The 12,902-nt window shown below is 37.0% G+C and overlaps 1 long non-coding RNA gene across 1 annotated transcript; it reads left to right on the top strand.

Moving 5' to 3' along the window:
• Positions 1-1,071: 1,071 nt before the first annotated feature.
• On the top strand, positions 1,072-4,547 carry LOC120511628. Its single transcript, XR_005629771.1, has 5 exons — positions 1,072-1,161; positions 3,552-3,614; positions 3,778-3,933; positions 4,029-4,059; positions 4,403-4,547. It is a non-coding gene; the product is annotated as an uncharacterized LOC120511628 (long non-coding RNA).
• The last annotated feature ends 8,355 nt before the right edge of the window (positions 4,548-12,902 follow it).

The following is a 12,902-nucleotide window of genomic DNA, read 5'->3' as shown; positions in this document are numbered from 1 at the left end:
AATTAAACCAAAATGCTAGCAAGCCTGTGACTTAACATTGATTACACGGAATTTGTGAACAAGTGAGTTGTGTTCACTTGCTCATCTTATCATCTTGTGGATAAAACCTTTTCAAATATTCTCCTTCCTTCCACACTACAGTTCTGTATGCTTGGTCTGTACAAACTGTTCTTGGAAAGGAAGCATAGATAAAAAACCTTTTCAAATACTTCCAAGAAATTGAGAATTATTTCTTATCCTGTCTCTATGTACTCAGCTGGGTATGAAGTCCTCATTTTTCATCACATTCTACAGACTGTTCTGGAACCTAATGCTAAGTAGATGCTGTTTCTATTGAGATGATTATTAAAACTTTTCACAAATTCAACAGCAAGTAAAATTTGTTGTCAGTACTTACCTGAAACACAAAGGCTTTTTTATTTTAACCAGAACAAAATTGTGTTTTGGAGTGGGCATTGTTAGCTACTTTCCAGTGCATTAAAAAAGTATGGCTATGTCCAAGCAAGTCTGTTGTGGCTCAGGATTTGTCGCTTGTTTTGGGCTGCTTGTTTTCCAGAAATGACTTAAAATATTTTTGCATATTTTGAGCACAGATGTATTCCCAAACTTTCTCTGGCTATATGGATTTCTTGTGACTGATTTCTTTAACTTGAATGGATTAACACAAAAATCCAGCATAGAAGATACTGGAACATATGTATAAATTGAAATCAGACTTGATTAAAGACATATATATTGTGAAAATGAAAGGTAAATCATTCTTGCACTGCATAGCTGGCAATCAGAAAAGGAAGATATTGCCATCTTATTGCAAAAGCTCCATACCTTTTTGGTGATTTCTCATGGGCAGCTCCTCACAGTACTGACACCTTCTTCTTCCTCACAGCACAGCAAACAAACCCTAACTAACTTCTCAACCAGACAACCTACTCTTTTATAAAACCCATCCTATTTGGACCTAGCTGTGGCCTATTAAGGGCAGGCCTGTTCCTAATTCTTAGTACTTAGTGCAGCTGTAACGCCTTAGGGGTGAAATTACCTTCATCACTATCTCTATTCTCCTACATTCCATCCATCTGCAGGAAGATGGAGCTGCTTATCCTTTTTTCTTCAGTCTTTGACAGCTGGGCAAAAAAGATCAATCATATTAACTGACTGTTGGTAGGTAAAATAGATTGGAAGTCCATTCCATGAAATATGTAAAGTGAAATTAATCTCCGCAGAAACTGTATCTTGGTTTTCAACAACACTTTGACATAATGGCGAAGAATTTAGACTGCTTTAAGCTACATTGTCCTGCTGTTTATGTAAATCCTTTAGTGCAACAGTGTTTTCTCAGGTGTGTAGCTGATCAATATTTAAGAGGTTTTTATTATCTCCAAGTATTTAATTCAAGAAAAAGCTGTAATTTTGTTGGTAAAGTGATACTTTTGTTGGCTGAGTTATGAGGATTTCAGAGAGAACTTTATGTATTGAAGGGTGGGATGATGTCATCTGCTTTGTGCATTAGTTCTGTAGCCTAGGAACTTGGGTATTGCCATGGGGAGCTGTGTGTCAGTCCTGTTGTAGTCTCTGTTATTGCTGTGTGTGTCTGCAAACTCTTACACTGTGTTTGCTAAGTCACTCAGGACCTGATCCAAAAGCATTTTAAATCAGAGAAAATTGGTTTTCTTACACGGGTTTGGGGAAGGTCTGGAAGGTCCATGCTTGCAGTCTGAAAGTGGGCACATTCTACTTTTGGATTATTAAACAGGCAGTAAATCTTAGGTAGAAGAGGACTGATTAATGGCAGTGCACAGAAAAAAAATGCTGTCACTGTTGAACGTCACCACTGAAGATGAATGCAGGTAATACTTTCTGATGTGAAGAGCATCATCAGGAGAAATGTAAGGAGCCAGAGGGACTGGGATGATGGCTACTGCTTATTTTTCTGTTCAGCTTCTATGCCTTGAAATGCCCAAACCAGCTTTGCATCTAGGTTTTGGAGAGGCTTGCAGGTGAGTCTCCCAGCTGTCAGTTCCTTTCAGAAAGGTGGGTAGCAGGCTGTGCATGAGAAAGAAAGAAACAAATAAAAAAATACAGAGAAGCTGTCATAAGATTTGGTTCTTTGGGATAGTCTTTGGCCACAGGAGGGCAATACTGTTCTACAATAAATTTGGCAAGCTTTATTCTCTGAAAGTCTAGTTTGTCAGCAGGTACCTGAGGGGGAATGGGATTGATCACACTTACCAATCATCAAAGTTGTACTGATCAGGAAGTGGATTTATGCCTTTAGCTATGTTTGCAGGGGTTGAGCACTTGGTTCTCCCAATCTTCATTTCCAGAAGAGCAAATTGCAGCACAGAATCTGAGAGCTGTGAGGACATCTAAGGAACTACTGCTTCTGCATCCCTGATTCAGATTGGTACTGCTTTGTGCTGTCCCTCCTTCCACCATCTCAGCTGGAGGCCAGAGCCAGGAGGTGGCACAAGCAATACAGCAGTGACTATGCCAGCCCCCATGGCTGGTGGAGGACTCGTTGTCCCTTGTCTCTCAGCTATTTCAAACTGAAGTAAGGAGAATTTTAAGTGATAATGGTGAGAATTCCAGGGAGTATGACTCTCACTAATACTGACAGGAATTTTCAGCTGGGAAAGGTGGATTTTGTTTTTATTTTTTCCTTCAGAAAGTTTTTATGCTTTCCCCAGAGGCTGAGGCCATGTCCTTCTTTACTAGAATCCAGGCAAAGGAGCAGGAGTCCTAACTTATTAGGCCATTGATTTATGCCCTTACTCTTTGTTGATTCATTCCCTTGCTCTTAGCTGGTCAGATAAATCTCATTAGTTAGTAGATTCTCCAGAGAAGCAAGTGTTGTGGGTTTTAATTCCCCAAAGGAGATGACTGAGTGTGCATTTTGTGGCTCTTAGAAGAATAGGAGATATCACTGTTTGGTCTTATGAGAGAAAATGAAAGCTCCACTGTGTTCTTCATGAAGATTAATCTGCCAGGAGTGCTTTGAGACCAGTGGATTTAAGTTTTAAAGGAAGGGGAATACTTGGTTTGCAAAGAATAAGAGTTTAGTTAGAGAATGGGGTTTGGCCAAGTCAGACATTTGAGTACATTTGAATACTTGATACATCACCTAACATACTTCAAGTACTTAAACATGAATATGAAAGTAATTTATGCAGTTTGGGTATCTCTTTATTTTGGAGACAGCTGTATTCCCCAGACTAATAGAGAAGAACAGGGAGCTTCCTAAGGGCCAGCTTCATCATCAGTGTTACTAGTATGACAGGAATAGTCTTCAAGAACAATTAAAGTAATATTAAAAGTTTAAAAGGCATATTTATGAAGGATAGATTGCTAGCTTCCAAGCTAACCTTTTAGGTCATCTGGAAATGAAAATGTTTCAGAGAATGAATGCTACTGAGCTGCTGTTTTATCTTCTGTTTCTGAATAAAGACTCAAAGAGGTCCCCTTCTGAAAGACAATTCTTCCAAGTGTTTTTCAGTTTGTAGTTTGCACATTGCTTCTGATGGATCTGTGAATGTTGAAACTTTTGTCTGTAGCTTTTCTTTAGGTGCTGAACTTCCACTGAATGTGTCTAAAGGAAGAAAGAGCATATATGTCAGGTTTGTCTTAAATATAAATTTATTTATTTTATGCTTTACATTTTAAAGAGTGGTTTAAATATCATAATCAAGAGCAAAATGTTTTGTTTTGCAGGAATAATTTTTAAGGCTTTTATTTTAAAATTTGTCTGAGGTGAACTGAAACAAATCTGATATTTTCAAGGTGATTGACTTGGCAAGGAGGCCAGGAACCCAAGGAAAATGGCTAGTCCTTTGCAGGGCTTTTGGCCCAAACTGTCAGTTAGCATCTTCCAAACTACTGAGTAATCTTGGGAGCTGGTATCCTCGAGTGCTCTAAATGAAAGAGGAATTCCTTCAGGTGAGTGACAGCCAATGTCTTTTTGGCAAAGGGTGGGCAATGATGATACAAACGACAATGTGATGAAGTTTTTCCAGCTAAGTTTTTTTTTCCAGAGGAATGTATATTTTGCAATTAGACACTGAGGTAAGACTCCTTTTGTTTCCTTTTACCTATCACTTAATTTGCAAGCACAATGAAGATAAAACAAGTGGAGCCAGTTACCCAAGTCTGTTGTGCACTTGTGTATGTAATCCCTTTCTCACTTCAGTCCATAGTCACTTTTTCTGCTCAAAGCACTACATGAAAAATCCCATTATTGACCTTACTGTCTTAAGTATTGAAGAAGAGTTGGAGTAGTGCTTTTTTCAGTCTTTGTGTTTTTGAACACTTGTAACATGTGAAAATGGTCAGGTCAAAGATAATTCTGATGTTGCTTCCACCTGAAATTCCTTTCCTTCTCTCTACCACACATGTATTTTATTCCTAGGTAGATTTGCACGTATTTTCTGTCACTTCAGGAGAGGTCATGAACAGTCAAATGTCAGCTGAATGTCAGAGAAATGGCTCGTATAATGAAATCTATTAAGGTGTCCAATAGCCCTGTGCAAAAGAGAAGATAATCTTGCTTTGTGACCTTTAGGACAAATCAAACAAAACAATAAAACACACAGAAAGCAATGCCCTTCATGAGGTTGAAGCAGATGGCCAAGTATGGGTAGAAGTTTTTGGCTTTATTGTTGTTTATGTTTTTCTTTTGCTTTTTAAATAATTTACAGTGATTATTACTTCAAGTGCTTATTTTTGTCATACTTCTGAATGTTAGTAGGCAAACCCAACTTTTTCATTCTTTTGATCCTTTGTTTTTTATTTATGATCAACCTATTTTTGTGACTAGTCGTGGAGATATTTGCTGTTTCTTTATTCACTGATTTAGAGTCTAGAAGAAACCATTAGGATTGTCTCATCTGACTTCCTGTACAAACCAGACCAGGGTACTGAACTCCATAATTCCAGCATAGATTCTTATTGAGATAAGAAACACAGCTTTTAAAATGACATTATATTTTGTTTCAAGACTTCCAGTGACAAAAACTCACTATATTAACTAGTAAGTCTTTGAAATCCCTAATTACCTTTGCTTATGAATTGCATCTTCTGTCTATCCTGGATGTAATTAGTGTCAGTTGGCTGCTATGGCATCTGGATACATCTGTTTTTTTGCTCATGAGAGAATACTTGAGAAGAATGACATAGAATAACTTGTGTTGTTCCTCCTGGACCTTGATGCCTTTGGCAGTCCAGCTCAACTATCCAGAAATATTTTTGGTTTAAACTTGGAAAACTATCCTTTAAAACCAGGGTTTTAAAGGTCTTTGTTTTGAAGGTAGGTGGGGGACAGGAGAATTAGTATTTATCAAGGCTAATTTTATCCAAAAGTCCAAATGCTCCTCTATCAGCAACAAAATATAATGTTAGAATATTTCAAGTTAGGCTTCTGATTATCCAGGGCCCAGGATGATGCTCTATAAATATTCCATAGTGTCCACAATATACTCTTCTAAGTGGTTTAATTTTGTTCCTTTTTTCTCTAGCAGTCTTTTGGCTACACGTAGGGGACTGTTTGAAAGAAGTGTACTTCCAAAAAAGAATGGATTGACTTTCACTGAAGAACTCATCAATTAAGAAAAAAATACTTATACCTGAAATAAAGGTAGTTTTCTTACCTCTGCCAGATGAATTCCTAGCTGCAGAGTGGTGCCTCTTTATGCTTTTAGATGAGGGAACAGTTCTATTGAAATAGGTCAAGGACATTTAAAGTGTCTAATAATCAGTTACATGAACTTAAATCACCTCTGACCTCAGCTGCAGAGTTACTTCACCATTTGATTAGGCTATTGTGCTTTGTGAATAGTTTTATTTTTTTCCAGGGTTTTGTTGTTAGTTTTGGTTTTGTGTTATGCTTTCATTCAATTTGGTGATGAACAAGCACACTGTGTGGGGTTGTTTCTGAGCTCTAAAAATATGGTAGTGCTTTGTTACTTTTCCTTACACAAGGCCGCAGTGACATTAAAGCTGAAGAGAAGTACTATTCCTAAACATTGGGGTACATGAATCACAGATATTTAAAAATTTAGTGAGCCAGCTGTTCAACACAACCCATCAACTGGAGAGACCAGAGAGGTTCAGCAGCATGGCCAGCACGTGCTGGAGTGGCATGATTTTTTTTTCTGTGAGCTTTCCCAGAACTGCTGATATATTCCAGTAAAAGCCTCTCATGACTCCTATTCAGTTTTATGAAATCTCATGTAGCTAAGCTCCTGAGCAGTGCTGCTTTGGCTATCTAATGGCTTGCTACTGATTCAATTCTTTTGGATTGTGCACAGAGCAATACTGGCTGACAACTGCTGTCACCACAGGTAAACAAAAAGAATCCCTGTAATCCAAATTAGAGGAAAATTATGCTGATAGTAAAATCTTCTTGGCTGTTTTACAGATTTTCAGGGACGTCATGAGAATCATAAAATAATAGATATTTCAGAATTGGAATTAAGGAGAAATAAATATAATTGATCACTTAAAAGATGCATGTTCTGTTCGCAGCTCTGGCAGTGATCTATTATTACCTTTAGAAAGGATTTTTCATCATTTTTCTCTTGCTTACTGCTGTCGGTTAAAAGGCTGAGCCTTTTGGGATTGGAGCCCCCTCAATGTTCTGCTGTTTGATCACACCCACTCTTTTTCTTTTGTGTCTTCTATGCTCTTCCAGTAAACAATGCTAACAGGAAGCTCCAAGGCTGTAGAGACACACAGGTCTGTACTTTTTTGCAATTGATTTTTTTTCAGGTGTTATTATCATCACAAGACAGAGCCAGTGGATCCAAAGCTGTGTTGAAGGCTGATCCTTGGTGACTCACTGCAATAAGGGATGCTTATTTCTGTTTGTTAGTTAGCTATTCCAGGGGGAAAAAACCAAAGCTACTTAAGTTTTTAAACCTATTATGTGGTATTCCAAAAGGTCAAGTTGCTGTTCTTTTAAAATACAATTTAATTGAAAATGGACAGTAGCCTGGATCTTCTTGAGGCCTAATGAAGTAGATTATTGATATGCACCATGTGTTCCTGATTAAAATCAGAAGGCTAGGAATGTTCAGCCAATTATGCAATTTGTGAGACATTGCCCAATTAGTTTAGGACCTTGCAGAAGCACGTACACAGAGACATACTTTGTGTGTCCCTGTAAGAAAAAATTCCCAAACTACAAAGGGCTGAATTATGTACAGCTAATAAAGGCAATTAGTTGTTTGAACCGTCTTGTTGCACTTTATTTATCTCCTAGAAAGGTTTTTATATAGTAGAAATTTACAGTATAGCATAATAATTTACAGTTGAATGTAACACAGATATTAATGCAAAGAACAGGAACAAAGGATACAGTTTAACATCTGGAAAAATCCTCTGATTTTTTATAGTGAATGTAGCAGTTTCAATGCAAAGAACAGGAACAAAGGATACAGTTTAAAAATCTGGAAAAATCCTCTTATTTTTTATAGTGAATGTAACAGTTTGTCTGCTTCATTTTACAAATCTACTTAAGAGCAGGTGTTGGTGTTGTTGTCAAATTCTCTAGTTAAAATAATAGCAGCTTAAATAAGTACAAGTGTGGTTTTCTACATACTAATTAATTTTATGATTAATGAACTTTTGGATCATCTTAAGCAGGAAAATATTCACTGTGGTAGATGTTTAAACCACAGACAAATATAACTCCATGTATTTCAAGTTTTAGCTTTGTCCTTATGGTTTATCAGTTTGTACAGACCCCTATAAAGTACAAAGACACAACTGGTGATGTAATATTTTGCAAGAATGTGCCTGAGCATGCATCTATCCAAAATACTGAAAAATTTGTCAGTGTGTTTCAAACATCAGAATTATTTTTTAAAGAATTTTTTTTTATGATAGAAAAAGGGAATGTTTAATTATCTCTAGCCTTGGAGTCACACATGGGATGTTCAGCAGATTTGTGCAATTTGTTAGAGCAGCAGTTGTTTTTAACTGAAGGAAATATTGACACTGGCAAGTAAAGACAGGATAGCAAGCAATTCAGTCTCCCCCAAGGAAAAGAAACACCACATTGCAGAGGGTTTAACTGAAAATTAAAGCTTTGTGAAGTTTGCTTAGCTGGTTATAAAATATGCTTCAGAGCTCCAGAGTGTCTGAAAACCAGGTTGATTTAATCATCGACTCAGGGGCTTTATTCCCATGAGGAAGAGAATTAAAGTTCAGCTGCTTTGTTGTGGGCTAATCGTTAATCCCAGGGTGGCTGGTAGCGAGGGGCCTGAGCGATGGGACTCGGGGTGATGAAAGGTGCTTGACAGCCTGTTCCTTGCATTTGTGCTGAACAAGGAGGCAACAGGAACAAAAAAACCCAGCCACGAATCCTTCAGGGAGTTCATCAGGTCAGAATCAAGGAGTTAGGTTGTTTTTCTTGGCCACCAAAAGGTTTTGGTGGAAACTGGTTCTTGTAAGGAGTGCAGTGGCACAGTGGGATATGACAAACACCTATGGGATATTTGTATTGCTACTAGGGACAGCAGACAGGGACTTTGCCTATGTCCCAGTCCTGTCTCTAAAGAAATATTAAGCTCCTCTGAAGAATTTTTAAGTGGAATGTGTGTTAAAGACACCTTCATAGAGGAGTGGGTAAGCAAGAAAATGCCATGTAAGTTAAGTGGATTCTTTGACATTCAGATCAGTGAGTTTACAGAGGTTGCATCTTTGTGTGGCTGGGTTTAGCTTTTCTAAAAAGCTACCTGATAACCCCAGTCTCTGGTTTGGGTAGTCACTTCTGCTACTTTGAAGGCTGTTTAGAAGCTTAGAAGGTACTCAGGTGTTAACTTGATTCATTATTTTTGGTATTTTCTGGGCTGTAAAAGGTGATACTGACCCTTCCTGTCCATCCTTTTCACTTAGAAAATCAAGATACACATTGAACTGTTCCTTTAACTAATTTCTCTCCAGATATCAGAATATCATTTACAAAATCCTTTTTCTTTGCTTTGCACCATTTAAGAATAAAAATAATTTAAGATAATAAAAAAATTTAATAATTATCAAAAATAATTAAAAAATAATAAAAAATAAATTCCACAGCATCATATAATTTACAATAGCTATGAGGTCCTTATACAAAAACTGGAAGTCAGCAGTGCAAATATCAGTTTAGTTAAAAGAAAGTTTAAGCATTCTCCTACCTCCCTGCCGTATTTTGTTTCCAGTGCCATGTGGGAAGAAAAGAAGAGCCCTAGGCAGGTCTCTAACTTTCAGTGCTTAGGAGAAAGCAGCATGCAAAGCACATTAACACACAGAATATGCATAGGCACAGCAGTGAACCTGTTGATATACGACAAACATTTCTCAGTCTGCTGTTACTGTTTCCCTGGAAGGCACTAAAACATTGAAATGCCCTCTTCCAAGTAAGGATCAAATCATAACTTCCTAAATGTTTCACACAGCCAAATGCTTCACAAGTGTATCCATTTCATCAGGAATAAGCACCAGAACTCACCTCTTGGTGATAATTTTGCATGACTGATATGGTGATTTTGTAGGTCTTGTGTTGTAACATATTGACCATACCTTTTGCAAAATGAGAGATGTTTCTCCAGGACTGGAGAGTTAGGTCCTTTGGTAGCAAGTGCTATATAAAGCTTTTCCTACAGCTGGAGATTTTATGAGGTCTTTCTGTCTTGCAGATTTTCTATGTGAGGTCTTCAACAAATTCTGTTCTCTTTTTGGCCATGTTTTTTTTTTTTTGTGATGACAGTAAGAGCATAATCATCTTTGAAATGTCAACTCTTCTTTCTTCTTGGACAGAAAAATTAGCAATAAGGCAACAGTTCACTAGGAAAGACAGATGATATTGTCATCTTTCCAAAGAAAAGAAGTCAAAAAATAGGTATGAACTGTGACTATGAATGCTGAAGTTACCATTTCCTATTACAAAACTAGATCAAACACTAATCACCGAGTGTGTATAAGGCTTTGTTACTGCTTCAGAGCATAAATTTATTAAATTGTATCAATAACAATTACTAGAATATTAAAGACTGATTTTACTACCACAGGTACAAGTACATATCCTTGCTAGTTTCTGAATGTCAGATATTTTTTATATTGTTTGCAGCTCAGAAAATTTTGCAAATTTTTGTCATTGCCCGTAAAATTGTACTTGGTGAATTTAAATTTGTATTTTGGGTGAAATTTGTATTTTGCTTGTTTCCTCAAAGTCCCACTGTTTTTCACATCTGATGTTCTCTTTAAATTTTGTGTCACCAGGAAACTTAATTGACGTAATTTTCTTTTGGTTGTGTAGTTATTGAAAACATTAGCTAACATCAGCTCCAAGACTGATTCTTTAAAAACTCTAAAAAGTAGAATCCTTCCATCCCTGTCAACACCCCAATTCCTTACTTAGAAAATTTGCCTCGATTTCTGAATCTCAATTTAAGGCAATATTACAGGCTTTGCACCATATTCAGTGTTTTACTGAAAGATTAAATCTATTTTCTATCCTATGGAGAAATTCCCAGGTCTTAGCTCTCACCCCCACATCATCTTTATTCTCTGAAAGACACCTGCCACTTGCCAAGTGCTTTATGCTTTACTTTGATTGTAGTAATAAGCTGAAAAAGTGTGCCTGTGATTATTTACCAAACCTAAAATGCAACTCAAAGGAGAAACTGCAGCTTTCTCTTCTAGAAATTCTAAGTTCAGTCTACCAGATAATCATGTATTTAGGGCTGTGATAACAGATGCATAGTGTCTATGAGTCACATGTATTTTTTTTATGTCAGATCCAAAATTATAGCTCTCTTTTGATAATTTGTACTCCAGAGTCTTGCCTCCAGAGGAAAAAGGTGAAGAAACAGCATCTGAGAATTAAATACCATGTGGGGAACATGACAATTTGCCTTTCCTGCTCTGGAATTAGAGTTTAATTACAATCAAAGAACCCTCCAACCTAAATTGTAATTGCAGATTTTACAGCCACATCTGATGGTTCATGTCTTGCAAGTATTTTCATGGAATGATTTGCATCAGTTTATACTCAGTTTACTAATAATCCTTCTTTAAGAAAGAGCTCGGACAGAGATGATGGACAATGCTTTTGAAATCTCCAGGTGTTTTCTAGTTCTGAATTTGTTTCTCCTTCAGTTTTCACATATGATAAGTAAAAAGCAGACTTTTGCTATCAGGGTGCACAGCTGTGGGACACCACAGCTGTACACCCTGATAGCAAAAAAGTCTGCTTTTTACTTCAGCCCTGACTAGAAAAACCTGAAGCTGTAGTTCTAATGAATTGCCATAGTACATGGTGCAGTCTATCTGGTCAAGCAGGTCCCCAGATGTGCATATTCAGTCTATAAGAAACCTGCATTATTCATCTTTGGACAAAATGATAGTGTGCTGTACCAATAAAGAGTTTACACTGATACCAGCCTCCACCTACATCAATATATTATAGTTTAATTTTTTGTGATGAGAGACTTGCTTAGGATACATTATTTGCTTTTAGCTACTTGGCCAACTGGCAGTGTTTCAGCTGTGGATTTGGGTTCTTAACACAAACTGAGTACAGAAGGAAATTACTTCTCCTTGAGAAAAGCCAAGCTCCTTTCTGTGTAGAACGAGAGAAAGTACGAGCAGGCTCAGGTAGAATTAACAATAAAAGACAAGAATAGTGAGCATAGCAGGTTGTTTTCGTATACATAAACCAGATTTTCCAGCCTAAGATACAAAGGAAATGCTATTTTTTGTTTGCATATATTATATAACGAGTTGTAACTGATTTTGCCCAGCTAATTTGAGAATCCTTCTTTCTGAAATTAGAAGGGAGAAATCCAGGCCTGAATGTTTCATTGTTTCCACTGTGCTCTTGGTTTTGTCTGCATGTTGTCTTGCATAACAGCATCAATAGAGAGCCATGCTGATTACATGAAGGGCATTGTATTCCTGTTAAACTCATTTTACACCAATATTAATGAAATACAAACTAAGCCTAACCTTTGTCTTTTCTCAGTCTTAAAAACTGCCTAATCCCCAATTATTTTCATAAGGCTTGATGAGTAATAATTCATGGACACTTATGCAGCACTTCTGGATCTTCACAAATAATGCCTAAAAGAAAGTTACTCCTTAATCTGCATTTAAATTTCCTCTGTAGTTTAAAATCTCAAAGCTTTTTATAAATATTATCAGTTGAGTGCTCAAAACATGAGGGAATATAGGCTGGTTTTCTAAAGGCTATTTCAAGGGAGAGCTCATGTACCCAGTATCTTCATCTCTCCAAACAGGGAAGATACTGAAATGCCCTAAATCCTGACTGTACACTTCCCATCCCTTAGTGTCTGTTCCACATGCTTTCATAGCAGGTGTGTTTAGTTGTCCCCCTCATCAATTTTAAATTCAAAATGAATACATTTGCTTAGCTGCTTCTTTCAACAAACATCTCCAAAAAGATTAGTATCACCAAGATCACCCTAAATGACTCCCAGCTGATGAGCACAAACATAATATGATTTGGAAGCTTCAGTTTTAAGATGGCTTTAATACCTCCAAGCTGATCACAGCCTTTCACAACTACTTGTATACCAGTTATACATCTAAGTGCTGTCCTATTTCTTCTCCCACCTGTTTATGAGAATGCCTCTTTACAGCAATCTTTTTTTTTATACAAAAGTATCCTGTTTCAACACCCTTATTTCAAAGTGGCTGGTGCCAGAGGAAATGCACCAGTGTGAATACTTAGATTGTAATGGAAATGCTGGAATAAAGAGTTTTACTGAAAGCCATCAAACAATTCTGGTTATTGAGAATTATTTTTTTTTCATCTCCTTGTGGACTATGTGTTCTCTTCAATTTAGATCAGAATGGTTGTTTAGTAAATGGCATGACATCAGAGTGGCTAGCACACCAAAGTGATT

This window comes from Passer montanus, unplaced genomic scaffold, assembly GCF_014805655.1.
Source record: "Passer montanus isolate IOZ18808 unplaced genomic scaffold, ASM1480565v1 scaffold67, whole genome shotgun sequence".
In the NCBI taxonomy this organism is placed as follows: Eukaryota; Metazoa; Chordata; class Aves; order Passeriformes; family Passeridae; genus Passer; species Passer montanus.
This window is presented reverse-complemented; position numbering and strand designations above follow the sequence as displayed.